The 27195-nt window shown below is 41.8% G+C and overlaps 1 protein-coding gene across 4 annotated transcripts in view; it reads left to right on the top strand.

Annotated features, from left to right (window-relative positions):
- Positions 1-613: 613 nt before the first annotated feature.
- Positions 614-27195, top strand: part of add3a (adducin 3 (gamma) a) — a 66963-nt gene continuing 40381 nt past the window's right edge. For 2 of the 4 annotated variants that reach the window (XM_061830319.1, XM_061830316.1), the window contains exon 1: positions 24519-24919. The gene's annotated coding sequence lies outside the window, so the exon portion shown is untranslated. Of the gene's footprint in view, positions 716-22305; positions 22472-24518; positions 24920-27195 lie in introns of those variants that run through there. The other 2 variants (XM_061830317.1, XM_061830318.1) reach the window with 2 other exon arrangements.

Here is a 27195-nt window from a genome sequence, read left to right as displayed (position 1 = left end):
TACATCTCTTCCTTCTAAGATTATGCACGGTTGTGTCTCTAATTTATTTGACTCATTAGCCACACAAAAGACAATATTAGAAAAAGGTAAGAGGGGATGCTTACATTCAAGATGCATTAGAAATGAAATCATGATATTCACTCTAATTTGCAACCCGTGCCAATACCACACACGCGAAACCCCCTCACCCCCAAGAAAAAAGATCAAAGAGTAATATTTCAAACACTTGCCCTTTGATTCCCATAGAGAAAATGTGTTTTCGCTTGCCAACATGCTGGCGTCATACAAATGTGCGTTGGGGGGGAAATTAGCTCATAGTCCTCCCTCGTTTTTTTTTTTTTTTGTGCGCAGATCTCATCCCTACTGGTTTGTTCAATGAAAAGTGGTTTCTTCAGTTTCGCGTCGTAACTGTTTTTCAGCATCACAATTTTTACTCTGTGCTTTACCCAAACGCTCATATGTGTGCTAGAACATTCAACACTGATTGTTGCTGCTTTAGTGGGAAGACGGAAGAGCACGGGGGGTAGCGAGGGAAAGGGGATGGGGGTGATGGGAGGAGCATGAAAGAAGGAGGGCAGCGGGAGCAGTACTTTGACTGTGCTGGGCCAGAATGAGAGAGGCGTGCTAGAGAGAGAGACCGAGGAGTAGTGCCGGCACCGGATTTACTGCAGTGCAGGTGGATAACATCCTTCTGCTGCAAGAGGAACATTCGGAGGTAAATTGGCTGTGTAACCAACCGGTGGTAGTAGCCCGGTTTGTGTTCTGTGTTAGACATAATGAGCACAGTGTTCTCCACTAACAGGGCTGTTATCTCACTGTACTCCATTAGTGTAGAATGTGCAGTTGGGATGTTCCCAGGGCTACCAATGCAAGGGAACTATGAACTGCATTTGTGACTTTTAAGATTTGTGTTGTTGCTGATTTTGCATATGCTACAAAGCTCGAGATTCGCTACAGAAGTTTAGAAGAAGGTAGTCATTTCATTGAGGCCGGTTCTAGTGTGCACCACACTAAATGAAATAGCAGAGGCCCCTCTTCCCTCCATTCCGGGGCTTTTTTTTTCTTGTTTCGTTTTTACGACAGGGAAGAATAGAATTGGAAGTGAATGGGCACAACATGGCTTTGTGTGTGCACAAGAGGTGCCGTCCTCTGCAGTGTCACCATGCTTAGCCAGGGGATGCTATGTAGTGTATGCGTATGTGCGTGTGTGTGTGCGTGCGTGTGTGTGTGGTGGGGAGGGGGGTGTCACATGTGTTTGTAGTTTGCAGATGGGGGCTGGGCTTTTGCATCTTTGTGAGCTTGGGTGCACTTCGCACTCACTTTTTTTTTTTTTTTTACTTTAGAAGTCAAATTTGGTGCTCAAACTTCTCCCTTCCTGCTTGTCATGGTAACATAAAACAGTCCCCTCACTTTGGTATTCCCCTCAGTAGAGGGTGGTTATGTTAGCAATGATTCATCAGCATGAGACAAAACTTGCCTCCAAAAGATCCATCCATCCATCCTGATCTCCTCCAGCTGTCATCGGGCAAGAGGCGGGGTACACTTGGAACTGGTTGCCAGCCAATGGACCTTTCCGACCTGTCAATCACTCGTACAATAATAGCCAATCAGATAGCCGCATTGTCTTAACCCCTGGCTTGACACGCCTCTCTTGTCACATCCCACAAGCAATGCTGGTTATCGGTTGCTTGCGCTTGGAAAAGTTAATGTTACGAACAAAATGGTCCTCAGATATGCTTGGGGAACGTGCAATTCGGCTAGGTTACAAGGAGCCCGGTTGATTCATTTTCCAAAGCCTAAAACACAGTTGACGAAGTGTCTACGATGGATTAAGGCTTGCTGAAGACCACACGTACAAGTAAATGTGAACAATATCAACAAACACAAGGCTGTATGTTCGAAGGTAAGTGAGGGAGGAGTATCTTCTCTGAGTTTGATTGAATTGTTATCAGTGCTTTATACATTGCAGGAGAACAACTTTCACTTTGTTAGTGTATCACTGACCTGCTGATTGAAGTGCGTCATGTTTTATGCCGAAGAGTCGGGTTAGGGTTAGGGTTACGTAAATGCGCCATGTCATGCAAGAGGAATGTCTATTTGCTCATTTGTATCACATCGGACTTTTAAGACAGGGCACAGGGTTCCATTACGAGCCAAGTCAAATGAATACACCCACTCAGTTATACAAACTACAATGATATTACTCATAATCTTTCAAAGTAAAAAGTACTCACCCTGCTTTACATGCACAGTACGATTCCACTATTTTATCCTGTTGGATTTCAATATGAAGTTTGTGAGGCGTCAAACTTTTTTGCATCGATCGCCAATGTTTCACTGTAACTCTGACATTGCGTCCTGCTCCGTCCAAAATCTTAATTCTGTGTACATATCCTTGCGTGAAAAAGTTGAGACCTCTCTGTAGAACTCTCTTGGACAAATGTGACGTATTTGGCAAAAAAACATACCCCAATATTATCTGGAATATGCAATAGAGAATCCAGTTCAAACCTGTTATGTTCAGTTGCCATTTTAGAAGATTGTGGAGCATGGGAACTGTAGCTGAAGATCAGCAGTCGGAAAGGTCCATTGCAAGGCACACGGAGACAAACAGCATTCGCACTCATAATCACACTTAAGGGTAATTTTGAGTCTCCAAATAATGCATGTTTTGGGAATGTGTGAGGAAACTGGAATGCCCAGAGAAAACCCAGACAGGCACGAGGAGAACATGCAAACTCCACTCAGGCAGGGCCGGGAATTAAACTCCGGTCCTCAGAACTGTGACGCCAATGCTTTACACCTGTCCCACTGTGTTGCCCACAAACTATACAACAAAGTGTAAATTGCAATATCCCTTGCAGGATTATAAATACTAAAATGATTTCAATAAAAATACTGGCGTAGTAATTCTTGATCTTTTGGGGAGTTTGACGAAAGTGTAATTCAGATATGTTACACTTTCAACCTGTTTAATAAGAAAATGCATCCTTTCTTCAGATAGAGACTTTTTTTCCTCCTGTAACACAATGGGATAATTTTTGCTGTTGCATTTTGTTTGGGAGCCAACAGTTACTTTCAACAGGATTGGGGAGGGATTAGGGTTCAAGTTGAGTCTTGTGCTGCAACTGATTTTAAGATAAGAAGCATTTTATACTGGTCTATGGTGTTGGCACTGGCTTTCTACACTGTCTGACCTCATTCACGCATGCACCTACATGCTATAAAACATTAATCATTGATGGCTGGGCTACTACTGTGATCTCGTACCGGGATATTGCAATAGACTTTAATTCTCAGATTATCACAATACTAGTTATAAAGTATGGATGCTATTTGAGGACACATTTCCCTTTTACACAGGATCACTTTTAAATAAAAAGAGACACACTAATTTACATGACAAAGCTCGTTTTTTAAACAAAAAAAAAAAGTCTGTTTTTGAAAATCCTGTTTTCATCACTTAACTATACTGCAGGGTTTCTCTTGTTAAGGCAGGGTTTGTCAATCCAGTTTATGAAGGCAGTAATCTGGTAAAATAAATTGCTGTCCTGGTTTCAAATCTCTTCATAGTTAATGCAACAGAACATTGTAGTTCACTTCTTACCGTAACTGTTCAGTTGTTACTGTAAGCCAAAGTGATTCTGGGTTTGACCAGCATTTTGTCTGCCTCTGACGTGACATAAAAAGACAAAGTTTGAACGAATGTGAGCAAATCGGATTTTGGCCATTTTTGCAGATCTAATTACGTTTCACTGTATCTGTGGCTCTTATCCAGTATTGTATATTTACTCATCTTGATTCAAATCAAAAATGATTCCCTAAACAAAGTAAAGTAAATATATCAATTAACTTTTCGAGGGTTTTAAACCTCTTGATTGTAGAAGAGACCCTTTCACATTAAAGTGATTCAGAAGTCTGGCCCAGCAATTTCCTGGAGACACATGAGCACCTCTTGGTGACGATCATAAACAAAAAAAAATAATGATAATAAAAATGGTGACATTTCCGGAATGTATCCAGCATAACCACTGAAACTACCATAATTGAAAAGGGCTAAGCGGGGCTTACATGTGGGCTTTGACCGAAAAACTAACCCTATTAGCGTTTGTGCAGTTTGCACACAGGGCACCCAAATCACTGTGATCAAGTTTCTTTTCTAACACTCAAGATCACCTTGTTTTATTTTTGCTGAGCTTGCTCGGGGTTGGATTTCCGTGGACAAATTGGGCTTGGGTTTCCCATTTAGTAAGAGAAAACTGCAATTTTTGGGGGGTGAAATTCAGTCATTTAATGTTTGTGGAAAAAAAATCTAAACGAATTACTTTGTAATGTTGCATCATACTCAATCAATCATGTATAAATATAGATTAAAATGTCTTAATTATGCCACAAGTAGTAAACCTCAACTGGAGCCCTGACACAGCCTTTGTCATCATGAGTTCTAGTTTGCTGTCTGAAATAAAACCAACACTTCAAATTGAAATTTGTGAAGAACAAGTTGAATAAGGTTTTATTGTGACTGTCTTCTTCTACTCTGTTTTAGCTTACTGTAATATGGCACCACATTGCCCACAACAGGCTGAGGCACGTACAGCAGGAACGATGCATACAGTCATAGACAAAAATGACAAACTACGTCTGACATCAAATCAGATGAAATGTTTCGCAGTTTAAGGCAATTAGGATGACCAACATTATTTCTATTTTCCAAATGCCGTAATATTGAGAGAAGGATATTTTTTTTAAACATATATAATAGACAGGGTGGAAAGGTGGAGCAGCTGTAAAGTGTTGGCCTCACAGTTCAGAGGTTCAATCCCGGCCCCGCCTATGTTGAGTTTGCATGTTCTCTCCGGGTACTTAGGTTTCCTCCCACATCCAAAAAACATGCAACATTAATTGAACACTTTAAATTGCCCCTGGTGTGCCTGACTGCGAGTGTGTCAGTCTCCATGTGGCCTGCGATTGGCTGGCAACCACTTCAGGTTGAACCCTGCCTGTTGACAGCTGGGACAGGCTCAAGTACTCCCCCGACCCTCGTGAGAATAACCGGCTAAGAAAATGGATGGATGGATAGATTTACAACTGCCAAGGTTTCAAAAGCTTGTAGACTTTCTGATTTGATGTTTTTTTTGCATTCAAAAACTAGGTGGATATTCTGTCTTTTTTTTTTTTGTTATTCTTGGAAGTTCTTGTCAGTATCACAGTATAATGTTTGGATAGCGGGCGTGCCTGACAGTCAAATGTGGTTTATAATCTCATCTGTGTGGAGTTTACATCTTCTCTCTGCGATTACATGTGATTTCTCCTTGTACTCTGGTTTAATCCCACACTCCGAAAACATGCATGCTAAATTAAATGAGTTCTTTAATTATCCATAGATGTGAATGTGAGGGCGAATTATTGTCTGTCAATTCTGTACAGTATGTGCTATGAGATTTTTGCCTTTGACGAGTGACCCAGCCATCTTTAATCCTACCACCCAATGTCAGCTGGCATTGTCTCCAGCTCACCTCAACATCATATGGATGAATGGGAGAGCATTGTAATGTGATATTGATTGTTTTCAAATTCTTTCCATGAGAGAAGACCAGACTAGTATTGGAAAATACTATGTGATAGTTCAACAAGACATAGTCGAATATCAATTTCAGATTTGTTGGTGAAACAACTGGAAGCACAGAGAAATTGAAGCCATGTGAAATTCTATGTGACTAAAGCAAGAAATGATCCAATGAGAATGAACGGATCATTTCTGTTTTCTTACTCTGTTGTCATTTCCTGTGCAGCTGGTTTCATCACAGAAAAACAGAACCTAAGAGATGAGAATTCTAAACAACAGTCTTGCCAGTGGGCTGGGCGTTCACCACTGCTAAGACATGTGCATTGAACCGGATCGACTTATTTCTAATTTGGAGCTAATGACGGTGCTGAGAAGGCAGGTCCGAAAAGACACAGATGCAAGCAAAAGCTGCTTTATGTTAGTAAAAGGTTTTTTAGGCAGGTGTTTAAGTTTAATTTGATCGTCAGGCACAGTTGGACAAAAAATGAAGTTGCTCTGTTGATATGAATTTATTTGAAGTAATTGTATGTCATAACTACTTTGGGCGGCACGGTGACTCAGCTGGAAAGCGTTGGCTTCAGAGTTCTGAGGACCTGCGTTCAATCCCAGCCCTCCCTGTGTGGAGTTTGCATGTTCTCCCCCTGCCTGCGTGGGTTTTCTCCGGGCACTCTGGTTTCCTCCCACATCCCAAAAACATGCATCATTAATTGGACACGCTAAATTGCCTCTAGTTGTGATTGTGAGTGTGACTTTTGTCTGTTTCCATATGCCCTGTGATTGGCTGGCAACCAGTTCAGGGTGTACCCTGCATCCTGCTCGTTGACAGCTGGGATAGGCTTCAGCACTCCCGCGACCCTTGTGAGGATAAGCGGCAAAGAAAATGGATGGATAAATTGATGGATAACTACTTTCTGGTACAGCACACTGCGGTCGGCCATGGTCCACCAAAGCACCTCTTAAACATGGTAGGAGGAGAGGTGGTTATTTGTTCAAGTGTCTTAAATCGGTTTCTCAATTTGTCCTGACAAGCAATTCCAGAGATGTATTCTTCATCCGTGACCTTCAACAGAGATTTCTATCAAACCTAAATCTCCACTGAGGTCACAAAGGTTCCACTTAACATTCAGTAGGCCATGGTCCCAATAAAGCATACTGTTAGCGGGGGTTGGGAGGTTTTCACACCTCACAGCAACCTGCTTTTACTGATCACTCCAAACACACCCTGAACTGCTCACCAGTCAGCTGCAGGGCACATGTAGATACAGACACACACTCAGGACTCACATTCACACTGTCACTTTTTCATATCCTTACTGTAAATATGGAGAGATGAGAAAAATTAGCAACTGGAGAAGAACATATTCTTGTACAAGGAAGACTAACTGCTTCAAGAAAACAAAAGTGTGAAAAGCAAACTGTTCAGAAATGAGCAGCTATCATCAGCAAATATTGAATCTTATTTTAGATGATTCAGTATTATGAAGCCTTCCAGTCATTTGGGCGTTTTGGATATGAATATACTGTAAAAGCATTTAGTCGGATCTCACATTATTCTTCTTTGGTGGAAGATAGAAAAACAGGGCATGGAGTCCAAGTGGACTGGACTATTACCGATTGAGCCCACGCAATGAGCAATTGGCCATACGGACACCCTGAGACGCAAACCTGTGTAGGCGTTTGATGCTGTTCATACAGTAGATGTTGTTTTATTCATTCATTAAACCATAAAAAGATATGTTAATTGTTAAGGAAGAAGCAGGTTGCTAAAGACAGAGAACGTGGGCAAGATTAAACTGGCGAGTGTGGACATTTTAAAAGCATCTGGCTGACTCAGTCATTTATACTATTTACTGCTGTACGTACTGCAAACGTACATTTTGGCCACAAGCTTGTCTTTTTTTACCCACAGGCACATCAGAAATGATAAATATTGTTAAGTACTGATGTACAACACAATATTGGATGGTTTAAACAATCTATTTATTGAGGGTGCCATGGCTGCTGGTTGTTATTTTGTTCAGGTAAACCTGAAATGTAGCACTTCTGTACATTTTTTGTGGCTTTAGCTTACGATGGTGTACACCAGCAAAACTCCACTCCTTCCCCCAACATGATTGGGTCCCATATTGCTGGATGGGCAGGCTACACAGATGTAAAGGGATGAACATCCGACATGTGTCACATTTGTACGAAATGAAAACAAAAATGTCATGTTGAGTATTAGGGCAAGAATTAGGTTTAAAGTTGTTTAAACTGGGTTAAGGTTAACGTGGGTGTCTTGTTTCATATGAAAATCTTTCAGAGATCCAAAATTGGTCACCGTGCCACTGAGCCAAATCTCCTAATGCAATTGAACACGTCAAAGCATACACCATGGCTTTGGTCCACAACAGCCCTCATCAGTGCATCGAAAGCAGCTCATTCTCAGTCTATTGCTTGCCTCATGCTGCCTGGAGTTTGGCAGGTAAATTGATCAGGCCTATGGAAGTAATTAGAATTCCATGGGAACATGTGGACACTTGTTTATTTTCCAACCAAGCCTTGAGATTGGCAAGATGCCAGGGTAATGCATTCTCCATCCTTGTTCTCAGAGGAGATTGAAAGTGGAGCGACAGAAAGAGAGGTGGGAGCAAGAATGACTATTATGAATGATAGATCGACGGAGAATGAATATGGAAGGCTGAACACAACAGACAGTGTCTACTTTTATGACAGTCAAAATGAATGTCTTTCAATGAGCTGGATTTCAAATGAATTCGACTCACTCAGGCTCCAGTTGAGATACAAACTTTTTGTTTTTTCCATTTCATTGTCAGAACTCAAAAGTGCCTAAAATAACAGTGTTGGAACTTTTGTGGTATGTATGACTGGCTAGTTATCTGCTGATGTCTCTTTAATGGCTGGCAATCATCACTTTTGTGCGCCAGTAGTGATCAAATGGAACAAACACTATATGCCCCATTTTAAATGTGTTACATTAATGAATTTCTTAGTTTTAATAGTTAGGGTGTTACAGAGCCTCCTGCCCAAAGAGTGCTTGGATAGGTTCCAGCACTCCTGCAACACTTGTAAGGATAAGTGGTTCAGAAAATGGATGAATGTTTACTGTAAATAATCAGTGTGCTACAGCGTCATGCCCCTGTCATGTCAAAACATTTACATCCCATTTCCTCATATTCATACTATATGTACTTATACTTTTGTCTCCTTTAAATTCATCCGCTATTGAGCCCTTTTAGAAGGCACTTCCAAATGCATCATGATTAGTTCTTTACATCACATACCAGCCATAAAGCTCACTTTGTTTGATTTTTTTTCTTTATATAAAAAGCTCTCCAGTGCATCCTTAAACAAAACAAGAGAATTCCAGAGTCCCAGCAGGCATTTTCCCTGATTGATAAAACAGACAGCAGCTTTTGAGGGATATATTAATGTCTGGCTTTGGAAGAGCAGTCTGTATGCTCCATTCGCCACCTTGTAAATCAATTTTGAACATTTTAGTTCAGTGAACATAGACTCCACTTTCTGTTAAGAATGTTGCGTCATTACCACTGGCAGCTGGTGGAGTTGCGCTGACCTCTGCTGAAAGGAACTGTGAGTGCTTCAGCATACTAAGAGATTTTGGACAGTCAAACATTTTGGGCTTTCACTTTCCAGTTTCAAAATTTCTGTGCACCACTCCACAAAGCCATGTCCATAAAGACGTGGTTGAAAGAATGTGGTAGGGATGAACCTGAGTGGCCTACACAAACCCCTGACCGCAACCCATCCATCCATCCATCATCCATCCATCCATCCATCCATCCATCCATCATCCATCCATCCATCATCCATCCATCCATCCATCCATCCATTCATTTTCTGAGCTGCTTATCCTCACAAGGTTTGCAGGAGTGCTGGAGGCTATCCCAGGAGCCAGGGTACACCCTGAATTGGTTGCCAGCCAATCGCAGGGCACATGGAGACAGACAACAGTCGCACTCAGAATCACACCTTGGGGCAATTTAGAGTCTCCAATTAATGTTGCATGTTTTTGGGATGTGGGAGTGCCCGGAGAAAACCCACGCAGGCACGGGGAGAACATGCAAACTCCACACAGGTGGGTCCAGGATTGAACCCGTGACATCAGAACTGTGAGGCCAATGCTTTAACAGCTGACCCACCGTGCCGCCATAAATACAAAATATTGCCGTATTGCTGTAGTTTGCTTGTGCAGAGCTTAACCTATTTTCACACTTTTTAAAAGTAACATCGCAAGAGGTACAAAAAATGGATGGATGGATATTCGTATCAACATTCTGAACAAGGCTGAAGGTTTTGTGAAACATCAATGTGATTGTGGCATTGTTTGTTCACCAAGCATTGCCTGGTGAACAAGTGATTCGTATGCCTACCTCATAGTTTTGAGGTTAAGGTTTTGAATCTTTGCTCTGGCCTCCCTGTCTGGAGTTTGTGTTTTCCTTGTAAGGGTTTTTCCCAGTATTCCAGCTGACTCCCACATTCCAAAAACATGCAAGTTCGTGGAGATGGATGGAGACCTGAAAGGACATGAAAAGAGTCTATGAAAGGACATCTACGAGCCCTAGGTCTCCTCGATGGTGGTCTCATTGTGTGTGGTTGCTATCGAGGCCCACAGAGAAATGCTGATAAGTGGCCATTTTGGTTGAAATGGAAGGCTACGTTCTGCGATATCATGGATGATTCCTTTATTTCTCCTGTACCATGAGTTGGAAGTCTCTCATCACATTGGGGAAATGCTTCCAAACTTCAGTGAAATGCACACTCAGTGTTTGTCAGAAAGAGTGATATGCACACATTTCACATGGGTGAATGTGCACTCAAAAGGTTATGGAATCCCACTGAGTGTCCCCCAGACCACGAACTTGTGACTTCTGACACTGTCCCTCTACTGGACCCCACATCCTCACAGGAAGCATGTCCTTCCTTAATGCTCACTCACACGTACATGCATGCCCATACACACTTACATGCGTGGGTGTTTTGGAAAGTGGGAACAGGCAGTGAAAATGAGCCGGACCCTCACTTAGGCAACCATCAAATAACATGCGATAAGGAGACACAGATGAAAAAGCACACACACAGATAAGCTCAGGAAATGATGGTTCAACTACAGTCAAGTTTTGCCTTCTTTGAGTGTCAGGAATCCAAAAACTCTATCCACAGGCAAATGTCAATTTCATTATTTTAAAAAATTAAATGCATACATCAATCCAAAAAAATCTTACTTTTATTGTCATTCCTGACTAAGTTGTATTTACATACAGTATTTTACTATTTTCCACTGCATTTAAGAAGTCACATGCGAGTTTTCTTCACTTGTTGGCCAAGTTTTCAAGTTTTTTTGTTTATGGTGTGCACGGTTGCAAAGGAGTTAAAGTAATTGTGGCTTCTAAAAATGGGAAAAGGCAGGCAGAATGTCAGCATCAGCTCTTGCATAAATGCTTCCTTCAGCACGTCGCCCTAAATATTCCCTCCAATATTACCAGATTTCACTATAGCCGATGGGTGCTGGACCTCAAGAAACTTTTGATACTGCTGTCAGTTTCCCGAGCAAAATTATGCACATGCTTCCAATGCACCAACCTTTTTTCATTTCTGCTGAAACGGAGAATCATGGTTACATTTACACTCTATCAGAAATGCTGAAGAAATGAAATGTTGACAAATAACCTTATGTGGAGAAAACATGATGCAAAATCAACTAATTGTTTCAAGTGTTGGCAGAATGAGGATTATGCTGTTTGGCAATATCATTTATCATTGTGAAAATTCCAGTCTGGTTTATGGTAGTTCCAGGTTCTTTTGCTTTAGCTGACAATTAATTCTTTGCTCATTATTGCTGCTTACAGGAGGGAGATGGAACCTTTTTGCTAACTTTAGAAGAAAAAACAAAAACAAATGTCTCAACTACATACATGATGCTATATGCACTTTTGCTACAGCTTCTTAACTAGGTCAGTGGAATCTGTATGGCACACTATGCCTATCCCAGCGCTCTTTTCTCCATCTGACAGACTTGACGTGTGCTGTGACAAAAATGCTCAATGAATTGTTGATGAGGAAGAGTCTGCATCAGGGTGCTTGACCTTCTCCGTGTCATCATTGGCTTTCCCTCTCATTGACGGATGCTTTGTTTTGAATTGTGCACCCACCCCCGAAAAGCTTTAGGCTGACATTGGCGGACACGCCACCCTCTTTGCCTCTCTGCTCTGACAGCATGTTATTGAGCAGTCAGATGTGGTTGAAGGGGTCAAAGCACAGAGGAGGGACAGTGACTCAGAGAAGAACACTTGCTCTTCTTTCCCTTCCTGTCATGGGACAGACATGCTGAAATTCTCTTTCATACAAAACAAAAACTCTTCCAAGCCCCCTGGTCGAATTCCAGCGTGTCAAGACCACCCTTTTGATCCACAATCCAGCACACATGGGTCCAAGATGGAACAGAACTTCTATACCACATAGGGCTCTCAAATAATACTACAGTTGTATTGCCTTTTTTAATTTTATTTTTTATTATTTTTTTTAGCAAACCTTTTTAGATTTAAAGAAGTTCTGAGCAGATATGTGTGTTTTCTTTCTAAAAACTGTTTGGCGATAAGTGCTGAAAACATGTAAACATAATATATTTCTGAATTGTTGAGATCTCTCTTTAAGCATCTTTTCACCATTTGAAATGTCGGGATTTTATGGGTGAGGCTAAGGTGTGATGTCCCCCATGATGTTAAGGGGGCTCAGCCGTATACATTTAGGGTGAGTTCCCTCCTCCAAGTGACGAATGTTGTTTGGCTGTGCTCACTTGTGAGTTCGCATAACTAGGCCCTTTTACCACTCCAGCATGCAGTTAGCAATTTAACTCCGACTACATCTAGAAAAGACATCTTATCCAGAACAGTTCGGTGATGTTTTTTTAAGCTCCAAAACCCCCACTCAAAAGGAAATAAAAAAGCGATGGATTGACTTTTTAAAGATATACGCAGATGTGAGTTGAACAACAACACAACCACTTCACTACACCAAAATATGTTCATCTGGGCATTTTTATGTATCTTGGTAAAGGAATACCTTTTCATTACTTTAGATGTCTTTTGATTACAGTATATACTGTAAGTATAGCTAATAAAGTATTGGCCACTGTACTTTCCATTCAAGTCCCTTTCAGACTAGTGTGGTGAATGGTGCTATAACAGTACACACAGGTATGCGCACACACACACACTGCCGTTAGAGCAGCTGGTGATCTTCTACGAGCACAATTATAGTAAATCAGGATAGCTACAAGGCTGCTTGTGCAAACAGCAAATAGAAGGATGACAACCAGGCCTGGTGACATCAGTGGCTCTCCATGCCTGGTTTGTGTTGTGTTTACAATGCACATTCAAGTGAAATCAGATGGATTCTTCTGTTTCCACCTGCTTGATGAATATAAATGCAGTGCCTCTGTTTGATCTTGCATCTAAATTCCAAATCTCTTTCTTAAAGAGTGCATGAGGGTGTTGGAGAATGTTAAGCTATATAAAGATCATCTTTCCTTGATATGAAACTGCTTGGGGATTTATTCACCTGCACTATGTTCCTTCTTCTTTTCCTTTTGGCTTGTCCCATTAGGGGTCGCCACAGCGTGTCATCTTTTTCCATCTAAGCCTATCTCCTGCATCTTCCTCTCTAACATCTACTGCCCTCATGTCTTCCCTCACAACATCCATGAATCTTTTCTTTGGTCTTCCTCTCACTCTTTTGCCTGGCAGCTCCATCCTCAGCACCCTTCTACCAACATACTCACTCTCTCGCCTCTGAATATGTCTAAACCATCCAAGTCTGCTCTCTTGAATCTTGTCTCCAAAAAATCCAACTTTGGCTGTCCCTCTAATGAGCTCATTTCTAAACCTATCCAACCTGCTCACTCCGAGCGAGAACCTCAACATCTTCCTTTCTGCCACCTCCAGCTCTGCTTCCTGTAGTCTCAAATGTGGCACTGTCTATAATCCGAATAACATGGCTGGTCTCAGCGCTCTTTTATAAACTTTGCCTTCTTCTGTCACATAGAACACCAGACACCTTCTGCCAGCTGTTTCAACCTGCTTGGACCCCTTTCTTCACTTCCTTACCACACTCACCATTGCTCTGGATTGTTGACCCTAAATATTTGAAGTCCTCCACCCTCACTATCTCTTCTCCCTGTAGCCTCACTCTTCCCCCTCCACCTTTCTCATTCACGCACATATACTCTGTTTTACTTCGGCTAATCTTCATTCCTCTCCTTTCCAGTGCATGTCTCCATCTTTCTAATTGTTCCTCTGCATGCTCCCTGCTTTCACTGCATATCACAATATCATTTGCGAACATCATGGTCCAAGGGGATTCCAGTCTAACCTAATCTGTCAGCCTATCCATTAACACTACAAACAGAAGGGGCTCAGAGCTGATGCCTGATGCAGTCCCACCTCCACCTTAAATTCTTCTGTCACACCTAAGGCACACCTCACCATTGTTCTGCTGCCATCATACATGTCCTGTACTATTTTAACATACTTCTCTGCCACACCAGACTTACGCATGCAGTACCACAGTTCCTCTCTTGGTACTCTGTCATAGGCTTTCTCTAGATCCACAAAGACACAATGTAGCTCCTTCTGACCTTCTCTGTACTTTTCCGCTAGCATCCTCAAGGCAAATAATGCATCTGTGGTACTCTTTTTAGGCATGAAACCATACTGTTGCTCGCAGATACTTACTTCTGTCCTGAGTCTAGCCTCCACTACTCTTTCCCATAACTTTTTTGTGTGGCTCATCAACTTTATTCCTCATACTATCTTCCTCGGGAGAGTAAAATACCTCTTTTTGGTGTTTTTGTTGAATAGCTCCTACAAGGTTTGGAGGAATAAGCACAAACCTTGTTAAAGTTCACTGGAAACTGATGGGACTGATTGTGATGTAACAGGTGAATCTTTTTTGGGGGAAAAAGTATTTTCTTTTGGTACAGTACATTGATTTTATCTTAAAAGTGAACCATTTGCAGTCTGTATGAGGTCCTACACAACTTCTCTCCACTTTCTTTTTGTCTCACTCTCCTAATATCTTGCCCTGATTCCTGCTCGGGTGGGGTCACCACTTGCTCGGGCTGTTTGTTTGCCATCGCCATGGAAACATGTGATTGTGACTGCAAGCGAGCGGCCCCATGTGTGAATGTGTTTGATTAGACCACAGCTGTAGCTCACAAATAATGACCTCACTTAGACACAGACCCCAAATTATCAAATCTGTCTACTCCATCATATTGCGTAATGGATAGTCCCGGAACACATGCCAGCACTATGGCCCCTCAATTTCATTTGTGTGCGTGTGTGTGTGTGTGTATGCATGTTTGTGCGAGATGGTGACCAGAGACCAGTACATTGCTTTCTGACACAAGGAACAAAGCATAACTAATTTAGAATTGCATTTCTTAATAGGGCAACATGACGTTCACTGGAAACATATTCAGATACCGGGAAAAGAAGAAAAGGGGAAAAAGAGTTCATGGGCTGACAATGGACTTCGTTGTTTGTGTGCTGTATGTGCTACATTGTACTGGATCGTCATTGACCAAAATCTGTCCTACTCTTAAGTTGCAAGTCTGTCACTAGGAAGATGTAGAGCTTAGTACACACATCACATGAAAAAGAAAAATTGAAAGGCATTAAATCCCATACCTCCTAACATGTACAAAACAAATACATTGCAGCTGAATCCAAGCTCGTATTTTAAAATTTAGAGTTTGAGGAAAAACTGCAATGCATTGCATCATGTAAGATGTCAGCATACATCGTGTCTTTGGTTTTTTTTTCGTGACACTTTGCAGTAGTAGGAGTAGCCTCAAAAATACGAACTATATGCCAGGAGATGAATGAAGTAGAGGCACTCACATTGTCAAAGTTAAGAAAAGGAAATTGAAGTTCACCATCAAACTGACTATTTTTATTGAAACATTTCCTGTAGAAAAGCACGGTGAGTCAGCTGGAAAGCGTTGGCCTCACACTTCTGAGGTCCCGGGTTCAATCCCAGACCTTCCTGCGTGGAGTTTGCATGTTCTCCCAGTGACTCCGTGGGTTTCCTCCGGGGACTCCGGTTTCCTCCCACATCCCAAAAACATGCAACCTTAATTGGATACTCTATATTGCCCCTAGGTGTGATTGTGAGTGTGGCTGTTCGTCTAGATGTGCCCTGCGATTGGCAGGCAACCAGTTCAGGGTGTACCCTGGCCTGCCTCCTGCCTGTTGAGAGCACTCCAGCACTCCCCGCAACCCTTGTGACGATAACCGACTCAGAAAATGGATGAATGGCATTTCCTGTAGAAACAAATAGCTTTAACTTCCAAGCAAATTTGAAGTTGAGCAGCCTTCATGAGATTCCCCTGTACTTACCTAGGAGAAAAGGTTTGTGTGGCTTCCATTCCCATTGTCGCACAGAGCTGTCAATTCGAACAATTTATTGACCTGCTATGTGTCCATCGGGCCACTGCTACAGTTATGTACCGCTGCTGCTGGTTCATCAATCGGTGGCATGGGTCAGTTATTTCAGTGCGTACCATAATAAACTGGACACAGAAACTCTACTGCCTGGATGAAACGCAAGTCTGTCCACAGGATACAAACTGGAAGGTGCTTTTAGGAAACATCAAAGATACTTTCATACCAGAGCAGTGGAGTCTGCATAAAAGGTTCAGTGTTCCTTAAAAGTCTTGTGAAACCAGACATCGATTTCAACAAGAGCTTTCAAGTAAACCAAATAACTCAAACAGGAGCTAATTCTGCACTCAGCTCCTTATTGTGTTGCAAATTCATGGGGGTGCCATTGTTGTTCAACAATTCACAGTATGCTTGATCGTAAGGCCAGTGAATTTTTTGCATATTTATTAATAAATCAAATGAATTAATTGTTTTATAAAGATGCTTTTTTGTCAGTGACTTCATGTTGGTATTCATCAAATTTTCTAATTAGGGTCCAAGTTTTTGTACTGTATGTTTTTGGGTGGGTGGAATGGTGGAACAATTGTTGAGAGCGTTGGCCTCACAGTTCTGAGGACCGGGGTTCAAATCCCGGTCCCGCCTCTGTGGAGTTTGCATGTGCTCCTCATGCCTGCGTGGGTTTTCTCTGGCCACTCCGGTTTCCTCCCACATTCCTAAAGCATGCATTAATTGGGGACTCTAAAATGCCCCTAGGTGTGATTGTGAGTGTGACTGTTGTCTGTCTCTGTGTGCCCTGCAATTGGGTGGCAACCAGTTCAGGATGTACTCCATCTCCTGCCGATGACGGCTGGGATTGGCTCCAGCACTCCTGCACCATTCATGAGGATATGTGGCCCAGAAAATGGATGGATGGCCTTAATGTTCTCAGACATTACCGTGTAACAAAACTGGTCTATTTTCATCTCACCACATGTCTTTGACTTTTCACAAAACCAAGCTTTATCAATGATAAATCTTTGACAATTGAAAGAAATAATTCTCACACTGTTTTCAGTGTGAGTACAAGGACAACACACGTGCACAAGCATTCATCAGGTTTGAGGCATTGCAGGGTAACTTTTTAGCACTGTGGGGGACTAGAGCTGCATAAATAAAAAGAGGCGGCATCCTCCTTTTGTGAATTTGTTTTAGTGTAACAGGCGCTTATGGAACGTGAACATAATCTGACGTTCTTTGCCCTTTTGTGTCAAAGTCCAAATCCAAAGAATCCCCAAACATGGATTTGATTAACATGAATGTTCACATCTGCGTGGAGCCTTTATGATGACATTAAATATATATAGGAGCCATCTCATATTGATATAATTATAGTATGCCTTGTGTCAACATAGATCTGGCACTTAAAAGGACGAAAAGGTTGCAGCAAATAAAAAGTGGGACCAGCTGAAAATATGAACATGTTGCATCTTTCCTTCCTAAACGTGCAGATGCAGTATATGCACTTCTGTTATAACTGCTCACTAATTTGTCAGTTGAGTTCAACTTGACCAAGAGCAGAACATCTAATGAGATGACTTCTTTAAATCATTTCCACAACTCATTAAATCACCATCAATGAAGGAACTGAACCGATAATGACCTCTTTGCAGATCAAGACAGACACACTGCCGCAGCACTTCTCTGCGGTCTGCTGGCAGTGTTTAAGTCACAGGGCCAAGGAGGAACCCCCACCCCCACCCACAAAGCTCGAGACCATCCTCCTTGTCTCTTTGTTTTCTCTGGCTTGCTGGTAAACACAGCACCCCAGATAATAACACTGTTCACTTCAACTGACCCCTCCGTGGATATTGCGCAATCTGCGTCACTGACCAATCAGAGGCCAGAGATCTGTATAAACCAAAGCCAGTTTTTGCTGCCGCCATTTTCTCAGACAACATTGCATGGTCCAGTATAGGTTTAGTTAGCGTTTTATTGCGTATTTGGGTTATTTAACAAAAAATATGGTTAAGAGGTGTAGTCACGGACTTTATAATAGTGACGACAGGTATCCTGAAAGGCTAGTTGGTGGAGTTCGATTCGTACCCTTTCCAAAACCGAAGACCCAGTACGAAAAATGCCTTCGATGGATCAAACTTTGTGGAAGACCGCATCATCAACTAAATCCATCTAATATCAACCGGAACATATGTTTGCACGAAGGTATGCCCTATATTTGATTTTCAATACAGCATAACACTGCTGCGTGTGAACGATTGACACACTTATTCTTTGTTGAGCGATATTTAGCGATGATCGGATTGCACAAACGTATCGATTTCTTGCTGGCTCGCGGCCGAAGCTTAACCAGACTGTGTTTGCACGAAGATATGCCCTAAATTTGATTTTTAATACACGTCTTGTATAAATGAATGAGACGTTCTGCGCTAGCATAACATTGCTACGTGTGAATGATTGAATGAAATCAGAAGCATGGCGTCTCTCTCAGTTAAGAATGTATTGTATTTAGAATCTATAATATATCGTTGATTTGAATGAAATCAGAAGCATGGAGTCTGTCTCCGTTCAGAATGTATTGTATTGTATTTGCCATTTTTACTGTTTGTCTTATGTCAGCGCACGTGGCGTGACGTCACTTCAGGAGGCGTGGTTAAGTGCCCTGTACGGAGGGGTCAATTACCTCCATAAGGAAATGTAACTGCAGCTGAGTGTATTCAACATTAGCACCCAGATACTGTAAATGCCTCCTTAGCCCTCAAAACTGGATTAGTGGTGACATAAGATCACGCCCACAGTCGCGTAAAAGTAGCCAGGCAAACAGGATAAATGGCTAGAGTGATAGCTCTGTGTGTGGGTGTACACGTCGGTGTGTGTTTAGATATCCACACCAGGTAATGTAGTAACTGGGCCTTTTCAGATCTCCAGGCCTAAAGCTTTCAAGGTTACAACCCACGTGGTTCTGACCTTTTCCTGATGATTCATTAAGGCTGATATGAGCACAACGAGGCTGCAGACCTGCTGGTGTTGCTTCTTTATATAAAGTGGAATGCTAGTATTTCTTCATCATTTTTTTAAAATAGATAGATTCAAGTCATTCCTGTCCAAGTGAAAAGTACTTTGGGAAGAAATCGACATGCCCTTGGTGTGTGTGTGTGTTTTTTGTTTTTATGGACCATTTTGTGCCAATATCCTGCTGAAGTCCCTGTTGACAGCACGTGTTTTTTTTTTTTTTTTTTGCATGCCTGTCTATGGATACCAAGAGACTGAGTCCCCCTCAGTTGGGTTTTGTTTTTGTCCACATCTTATTGGTGGGGTCATGGAGGGGATGACTGACTTCACCACAGTACGGGATTATTTAAAAGTGCAGGGGTGGAGAGATGATTCATTAACCAGACTTTTCTAAAGGTTTGCAGAGAAGAGGAAGCATTGTGGTGCCTGCATTTAGTTTGACATCATCTGCGATATGTTGTAAGTTGACGTAAAGCACTGGTTTTGGTCGACTCCACTCTGTGATTAGCTATCTAGAGAAGATAGAGTGATGGCTATCAGTGAGTCGTGGCTTTCACCTCCTCCCAACTGCTATAGTTGTGTTGATGTTTTCTGCTAAAATCAATTAAATGGGAGCAGAGGTAATGTTGGGCCTATAAAATTCAAGATCAAACTGACTTTCAGGTTTCTGGAATTTGGTGACTGCCATCCAAACGTTAAAAATACTATTATCCCATGCATCCTTTATCATAGTAAAGAAGAAATATCTTTGACCCCACAGTAATAATGTTGTGGAAGTTAACGTCCAACAGGATAGAGCACTATCACACAGCAGAAACTCTTCCAAATTAAAACTCTCTCCGGTGGTTTGTATTAACAATGTATCCAATAGGTCATCTTATATGTACTCTATCATGACAATGTGATGTTAAATCCTCTCTCATTTAATAGTGTTTTTTCAGAATATTTTTATAGACAATTACGAATTATCAGGGGCCCTGCCATTTTCACGAGTGACATGACCTACAAGGGTGGATGTGACGTGTTACGTGCTGTTCCAAACGCTTGATTACATGGGACACCATTATGCCGAGCGCTGATTTCTCAGATTTATCCAATTAATGCATGTTTTTGGGGTGTGGGAGGAAACCAGAGTGCCCGGAGAAGACCCACGCAGGCACGGGGAATACATGCAAACTCCACACAGGCGGGGCCGGGATTTGTACCCCAGTCCTCAGTCTATGAAGCCAACGCTCTAACCAGTTGCTCCACTGTGCCCCCTTTAATTATATAACTAACAGCAAACAAATGTCTTCATTACACCTTTAGCACAAAAACCTGCTGCTCAACCAAGTGATTCTGATTCTGATATACACATCCATCCATCCATCCATCCATCCATTTTCTGAATCTCTTATCCTCACAAAGATCGCAGGAATGCTGGACCCTATGCCAGCTATCTTCAGGCAGGAGGCACGGTACACCATGAACTGGTTGCCATATTCCTTTGGTCTTAAAAGCCACTGTTTTGTAGTTAAAACACTTGTGTTTATGATCACACTAGGTGTTCTGATAAATAACATCTGTTTTGCTGATGAGTCACTGGCTCCAGCCTCAACCAGAGAAAGACTATTTCATTTCTGTGGATCCAGTGTATTTGACTGACTATGATGTAGGGTTTGAATGACTTGAGATTTTTTGTTTGAGGTTTTGGTGATAAAGTGGTGGTGATAGTTGTGTCAACTTCAACGAATCAATGTCGTCAACTAGGTGTTCATTCATCCAAATACAAGCTCCCTCACTCATTCCCTCGCTGTCCTTGGTTGCATAGGCCCGACACCTGACTCTTCTGACATCTGACATCCAATCACTATAGACACACAGTAGTCATTCAATCACATTCAGATACCTTAATGGCCGCACAGACAGCCAGAACTTGTGAACACCTATTCAAGTAACACAACTGCAATGTCACTACTCACTGCAGTATATAAAAATAGTAAATTATAGAAAGAGAAAATGCAGGATCACAAACATATAGTTGAACATGCATTTCTCCTTGAAAGCCCAAGGAAAATGGGCCATTCAACACATTGTTTAGAAGAACAGCATACTTTGATTTGAAGTTTGGAGAGGGGAAACCTTAGTGAGATGTGCAAAAAATTATAGGCTTTTCAGATAGAATGATCTCTGATGCCTTAAAATGGAGAGCAAAAAAGGAGACGTGGCAGAAAACGGAACACAACCATCAAAATGGATCACAAAATAACCAGAATGGCAAAGGCTAAGCCAATTAACAGCTCCAGGATGATCAAAGACAGTTTGGAATTACCTGTAAGTACTGTGACAGTGAGAAGACGTCTGTCTGAAGCTAATCTATTTGCAAGAATCCCTTGCAAAGTCCCTTTGTTTAAAAAAGGAACAACTGGCCTAAAAAGAAATGGAGGAACATTTTGTGGACTGATCAGAATAAAACTGTTCTTTGTGGATCGAGGGGCTGCGGACAGTTTGAGACGACCCCTAAAGTCTGAATTCAAGTCACAGTACACAGTGAAGTATGGTGGCCATCTTTCTCCTACAATGGTGTTGGGGCTATTTATCGGGATAAAGGGATCATGGATTGGTTTGCATTTGTCAAAATACTTGAAGAGGTCATGTTGCCTTATGCTGAAGAGGAGATGCCCTTCAGGGTTCTGAATCTGGTTAGTCACATTGGACTGCTATTATTTTGAACACTACTGTACATACATGTAATGAGTGTTTCAAACTTATGTGGCGGATAATCACAGTTAGTTTGTTTATATAACATTTATGTGTTTGTTTTGAGATAAACACAAACATATTCGGTTGGTAAACAAATTTAACCAGTAGATATTCAAATTTAAAGAAATACAATCACAAGTGACAATGGGGTGGTGGTAGGCACTGGGAGCATTCATACAAGGTTCGTAAAATATTGAAGCAGAAAATTTGATGATAACGTTACAGTATCTTTTAATAGTCAGTGGGTGTCTCTTGCATTCCACGAATTGTTTCAGAGCAGAAAGGCCACCAGACCTCCAGAGAAAAGTTTTTGTTGGTGAGCCCCGTCAGAGCAGCTAGGGGTGGAAGTTAGTTAACTTCGTGTCTGAATGAGACACCAGCTGTCCTGTGCCTCTCCTTTGATGGTGCGATTCTTTAGACTGGCAGGTAATTAATTTAGTGTGCATGTGAGAAGCCAGTTTTCCTGTGCCTCTCCTTTGATAAGTGACTCAGTTCTCCCTTAGATGTCTTGTGTACACAGATGACTCAGCAGGGCTGCAGAGGCAGGTATGCAGGTCAGTCAGACAGTGGAAATTCCTGTGCCATGGGTGCCATTTGATCCATCAGGGCATACTCACTAAATATCCTCCCATTCGTCTCCATGATTCCACTCGATAGCGGACCTAGGCGACGTCTTGGAAACACAGCAAAGGTTGGCAGGATTACACAATTACAATTACACAGTTACCAAAGTACAAAATGAGTGTGTATCACCCCTTTATGGCTATAACAGTTGTCCATGACAACTTCTTCTCAAGGTGTTCATTCTGGTGTCGGTGTCACAATAGATGTGTGTGGACAGATGCCTATATGTGTACATGTTGGGATGGCAGTGAGAACAGTAAGGACAGGGGAGAAGCTAACACTCAGGCTAAACATTAACTAGGTGTAGCGTTCTCAGTAAAACTCAAAGAAGAAAAAAAAAGGAGAAACCCAACATTTAAGTCTGCATTTTCCGATAACTTCAAGTGACTGTTAGGGACCGTACCAAGATCTTTGAACTTTTGCACAGTTTCAACTAGCTGCCCATCAAGGTAAACTGGGTCGGTCAGCTGTAAGTTCTTGTTTTTTGTAAATGACAAGCTCATTTGTTTCAGACATGTTGCTTTCTACATAGCTGTCACGATACAATGTTTGAAGGGCCCAGGTATGGGCGAGATAGGAGGACTCACCAGATTGTTGAAGCAGGCCAACTAAAATCATGTCATCTTGGTATTCAATCAAGTTAAACCTTTTATCATTGACAGCATTTATTTGAAGACAGAGAAGTAAAAGAATACTGTGGGCAGCCTCAGCTCATATTTATCGTGCAAGGTGTTTCTGGTCTCTGCCTGTGTTGTGTGGGTGAATAAAGTAATTAATGTACTGTATTAGAAAGATATCTGGGTGTTGTGCGGTGACGCTCTACACTACAGTAAACTACAACCTCAATAACTAACACATTGTTAAAGTTATTTCACCATTTCATAAACTATCAGAATTAGAATAAATGTATTATTAATAATAAGGCACTTAATGTATATAGCACTTTTTTTTTAAACCATACTCAAAGACACTTCACAATTGCACACATTCATTCATTCCATAGTAACACGCGAGTGGTGGCAGGCTACTTGTGTAGTCATGGCTGTCTTGGGCCAGTCTGATGGAAGCGTGACTATCATTCTGCGCCTACGGCCCCTTTGAACACCACCGAACATTAGACCACATTCATTCATAGGCAATTTGGGATAGCTTTTTTTGCCCAGAGACACAACGACAACATGCACTCAGGCAGGGATACAAACCAGCGGTTGAAACATTTACACTTACGATCTGCTTTAAGCCACCCATTGTCAGTCAAAATTACATTCACAACTTGGAATTTTTCTAATTTCATTGGTGCAACATATGTCAACAAAAAAAATAGAGCCTCATTCATACTTAATTTACATTATATTGGGACCATGTGCCAATTTATAGAGTATAACAGAGTAACAACACCTCACGAGCAGAATGACGTTGGAGAACAGTCTGTCTTAAAGTGTAACAATATTAAGACGACAGCAGTTTCGAATTGAATGTGAAACTTGAGCAGAAATCAGGTACATACAGCTTCTTTTCCCCCAGATAACAAACGGAATAAAAAAAGAGCTGCTGTTTAGCAGAGCCTGAACCTAACCTGTGACCTGATCGAGCACCATTGCATTATACTGCTTCAATTTCAAAATCAGAAATACGTTTTTTTTTCCAAGTCTCCTGAGGGACCATTTGAGTCTTATCTTCTGTGTGTCTTTTATAAACAGGCAGCTATATAAATCAGTCTGCAGCAGGTTGCGTGGTGGTCTGCGCCCTGACCGCGTTATAATCCACGACCTCTATGAACAGTTGCCCAGAGACGGTTGTGGCCTATCTGAGGTTATGTGAATGACAAATGTATCGAGAGTGAGGATTGTGGAATGTGTAAGGGAGACCAGGTTTTTAATTGTTCAAAGAAAATAAGAGAAAAAAAGAGCAGGGATAAAGTGAGGGAGAGGAGGAGAAGGCAAGGGAGGAGGAGAAAGGGCGATTATTGTGTGAGCATGCTTCCGATTGGTCGGACGAGTTAGCAAGCGTTTGCGTGGATGTGCGTGTGTTTGAGACACACTGGGCGGGGAGATTAAGCCTGAATCACGTGTTTCCTTTAGCTTCTTTTCCACACACTAACGCACACCCTCGTTTGTAGAGCGCACACACACAAACTGATCCTCTCACATCCACACTCACAGCTGTTGATTCTTCTCTCTCTCTGATGAACGGCGAGGATCCCTGTAGGAAGTTGAGGGAGAAAGCAGCTCTGCAATTTGCACGCGACTCCACCAGAAAGCATCTAAATCGAGGATCTGGATTGACAAGTGCACTTATTTGTTTTTACAGTTACTTCCTTGTTTTCCCTTGGTTCATATCCCGGTTTTTTATCTCACAGCATCTCTGTTGCTCTTACACTGAATCAGTGGGAGTTTATGTGAGATTCCTGACAGCAAGTCAGCGAGGGAAAAGAGACATGTGCTTTTCTCTTTGTTTTGCCATCTACCACCACAGGCGATTCTCTTTCATTCACTGACCAAGGAGGAAGTAAAAGGTTGGTTGGGTTTCCATATTTCAACCTGCTTTGACTTTCCCACCAGACTGTCCTAAAACTGTATGCTAGAGTTTATTTTACCTAATCATGTTGTCTCTCACTGAACCTTCATGTCATCCCTGTGACTGATGATCAATTTTAGGGGAATTCCATGCTAGCATGATTGCTTGCGCCCTCAGTGCTGCACTATAAACACACTTGGTGCTAACTGTGCAGTGAGCGTGAGTGCCAGGGCAGATTAGCGGTATTTATTATCTCATGTGTGAAGTCTTTATGTGAAGGGCTTTACAGACGGGATACCTTGGATTCACAGCACCACCCGAGCATTATTTCCCGAAATACAAATAAATGACTGAGACAGACGTGCTTGTTGCACGTGGAATTCCTTATCCAAGTGGAAAAACAGACCTGCATGCAACGTGTTTGTGTGTGTATGTGTATGTGTGTGGCTTTTCTTGAGTTAAGATGTTGAGATTTTGGCCCACAGGCTGTCCTCCAGTTTCACTGCGAGCTCTGTCATGTTGGCATTCTTAAATGTAGAAACACGCCCCCCTCTGCATGTTTGTATATGTGGACTGTAAATCTGTGTGGATTTTGCATGTGTGGATATAATTAGCTTCCTGAGAGTTTCTTTCCTGGTATTGTTACTGTTGGGGTTGTAATGTAACCCACAAGGCTGTCTATATTTAGCGGTGGCAGCCAGAAGATACAAACGCAGGTGTCACACTTTGGTGTGCCCCTCAAGCATGAAAATGGTATCTGGAAGTTGTCAGTGGTACTGCCCAGTGCCTCTAGTGACAGCTAGAATGGGACTCACAAGAGCAAAGGCAGACATGGTCGTTATTTAGCTCAGCATCAGATTTTATACCGTCAGACATAACCACATTCTGCTTATGTCATTTTCTTAATATTGACTGATGAAAATCACTGTGCATGGGTTTTCTTCAGGTGCTCTGGCTTCCTCCCACATTTCAAAAACATTTTCAGTTCATTGAAGACTCTTGTTCATAGGTGTGAACACAGATATTTATAGATATAACATACCCATTTTGCGCTCAGTGCCTATGGCAACATTAAACCAGGGAGGTCGAAGTCATCAGTACATTCCATGTGTGTGGACGGCAAGAAAACAAAAAACCAAGGATGTCGGCATGTTGTGCCGCATATGGTTGCCTAAACGCTGTACTCTTGCAAAAAGGGAAATTGGAATATCTTTCACATGCAAAAAAAACATTTTTTTCAAATGATGTGCATTGTTAGCTTACACGGCGGCATTGAAAAAAACTGTGAAAATTGTGAAAATCGGTTGAGAAATAAGCAAGTTACAGCTTAATTTAAATATCCATGGAAATCACGATCACCCCAATATGGCTGCGACATGGGCACACCAGTTAGCAAGGCTCACACTCCATATCTAGCTTGTAATTGGTGATTTTTGCTATGTGCCTTGCAAATGGTTGGCAATTGGTCCAAGGTATACTCTCTCCTCTCTCAAAATCAGCTGTCTCACCCATAGACAAAAGAGGTTAAGCACTATAGAAAGTTGTAGATGGACAAAAACAAATGAGGAAATAAGAAATATTCCCAATCCAACAGTGGAAAAAAGTATTGAAACTGCATCTTTACACAGATCTGGTTGAAAATATAATTGTTTCCCCCATGGGCAGTATCTCGCCCCTCCAGAAATTTTGGTCCAGCTGCGTTTGTGTGTGTTAAAGTGGTTATGCATTTCACATTATTCTTTTAAATAATGTTCAACCAACACTTTCCATTTCATCTCCAAAATGCAATGGATTGTTCCCTGAGGGAACGTTTCCAGGATCTCCCAAAATTTCCAGTATACACTACCTAATCACTATTGACAGTTGTCAAAAGCATGTACTGCTGTTCAATGTTTCCAGTCCATGTTCCAAGTGTTCTGACCTGATAACTATATGGTCTATTGGTCTTGTTTTTCCAAGCACATTTGCCATCGCTGTGTTACTGTGACCTTAGAAATGACCCCCCAAAAAACAAATGGAAATTCTTACTCTTGGTTCATCATAGCATTTGACAGTGCAGTATTAGGCTCTATAGTATACACATCAGTCTCTACTTGGCTGCAGTGGCCTGTTTTCTTTGTGGAAACTTTCACAATGGAGCTCCCAGAACTGAGGTCTGTAGAAGCAGGTACTGTATATGGCTTCTTATTTTATGTGGGAGATAGAGTGTTGTGTGTTGTCTGAGCTGCTGGCCCATGGCCAGCCTCAAATGTCATTGGAGCACTGATGCATGAT

Source organism: Syngnathoides biaculeatus, chromosome 9, assembly GCF_019802595.1.
Source record: "Syngnathoides biaculeatus isolate LvHL_M chromosome 9, ASM1980259v1, whole genome shotgun sequence".
Lineage (NCBI taxonomy): Eukaryota > Metazoa > Chordata > Actinopteri > Syngnathiformes > Syngnathidae > Syngnathoides > Syngnathoides biaculeatus.
The sequence above is the reverse complement of the archived record's forward strand: the minus strand, read 5'-3'. Positions and strand labels throughout refer to the sequence as shown.